The following is a 1,924-nucleotide window of genomic DNA, read 5'->3' on the forward strand; positions in this document are numbered from 1 at the left end:
GTGGCACCGCGCTGTAATGCAGCAAGTGTGAATAAATCTCGTCCTTCTGCTTGCTGCCTTTATTTGATTTCCACTTTAGGAAACTTCCTCTGGGGTTGTTGGACAAACAGGAGAGAAATGAACCATGAGAAGGCCACTTCTCCATGAAGCTTTGTTGATGAAATAGTTATTCCTGTCTTTGTACCATCGTTCGGGATGCTGAGTTCAGACTCAGTGTTTAGGAAATGGCGTAATTAAGGTTGCTTTTGCTCCCCTTGTACGTTAGCATTTTCATATCATCTTTAGTTACGTGATTGCATCTAGTTTTTAGCAACGAGCGCAATCTCTGGCCTCCGTCAGTGCCGGTTCCTCAATTTTCTATAGAAAAAAGACCATTTCTTCTCTCAGATAAAACGTTGTGGGTTTTTTCAAATGAAAATTAAATAAGGAGGTAACTTCCATTCATCAAGTTTTGAATGAAAAAGTAATATTCATTTAGACCTCACAAACAAAAAAAAACCCCAAAGACAAAGCAGGCAGGAGCGGAGACCGCTCAGCCTGGCTCCCCAGGGCACCACCGCTCTCGCAAGGATGGACATTCCTGACGCTGGGAATCTTCCAGGTCGACAGAAAGTATCCATACAGGGAAAAGAGGTACGTTCATCAGCCTGAAAATTAAGTTTTCTAGATGCATAAGAATTTAACCCAGTAGAAACACCAAGAAGTCATTCTGCTTCTGCTCTTCGTTAGACTTGGGCTACCAGCTGCGAAGAAATAATTCACCCATCTACACTCAAGAGGTTACTGAGAAATTGTTTTATTAAGGCTCAGCCAGAAGAGGAAAATAAGCCTAAATGTGGCCAAGACAGCTGGGACCTGACCCTAGAAACTGCCAGGACACAAAGGGACCTTCCATGGAGGGTTCCCGAGAAACTTAACCAGGTCCCGGTACCTACTTTAAGAGGTTTTGGGAAATTCAGGCGGTATCACGGGGACCAGAGAAAAGGGTCACACCAAGTTTCCAGCACACGTGCGATATTGGCTGGTTTGGCAACCTGCAGGTTGCAGAGCGAGCCCGTCTCCTGCAGTCTCCCAAAAAACTGCATCGTTTGTGTAACCCCCCGCTCAGTGTCACACCATGGGGTGAGCCATGCAGGGAACCCGGCCACCCAGCCCAAACCCGATGAAAATGCAACACTAATGCATGTAAAAAACACCCATGAAGTAGAAACTGGAGAAAGTGGGGAGAATAAAGATTCAGATGCGGTGGAAGAGCCTTCACGCAGCTCCATGGTGGCACCGAGCCAGCACGTCCCCTCCCACGTAACAACAAATGTGCCAAAAACTTCAACAGGCTTTTTTTTTCCCCTCTCTCCTTTAAATAATAATAATAATAAAAACATTAAACTTTTTAAGCCAGGTTTCATAGTATTAAAAGTGCTTTTCCTTGTTGGGCACTGGAGTGCTGTGGGTGCCTGCCCTGCAGCACAAGTCTGGTCTCCGTGCCATTACGCAAGGCGTGCACAGTCCCTGTGCCATCGTGCAAGGTTTGTGTGGTCCCCATCCTGCCGTGCAAGGTGTGTGTGGTCCCTGCGCCATCATGCAAGGTGTGCATGGTCCCCATCCTGCCGTGCAAGGCGTGCATAGCCCCTGCACCATTGCACAAGGTGTGCACGGTCCTTGTGCCACCGTGCAGGGTGTCCACAGTCCCCAATCTGCTGTGCAAGGCGCGCATAGCCCCTGCACCATTGCACAAGGCGTGCATGGTCCTTGTGCAACCGTGCAAGGTTTGTGTAGTCCTCATCCTGCCGTGCAAGTTGCGCACAGCCCCTGCACCATCGCACAAGGCGCGCATGGTCCCTGCACCGCCGCGCAAGAAATACGAGACAGCGGCAACCTCTGGGGACACCATTTCTCGCACGGATGGGGAGGGAAAAAACCCCGA

The sequence above is a fragment of the Haliaeetus leucocephalus genome, unplaced genomic scaffold, assembly GCF_000737465.1.
Source record: "Haliaeetus leucocephalus isolate CR32 unplaced genomic scaffold, Haliaeetus_leucocephalus-4.0 Scaffold340, whole genome shotgun sequence".
In the NCBI taxonomy this organism is placed as follows: domain Eukaryota; kingdom Metazoa; phylum Chordata; class Aves; order Accipitriformes; family Accipitridae; genus Haliaeetus; species Haliaeetus leucocephalus.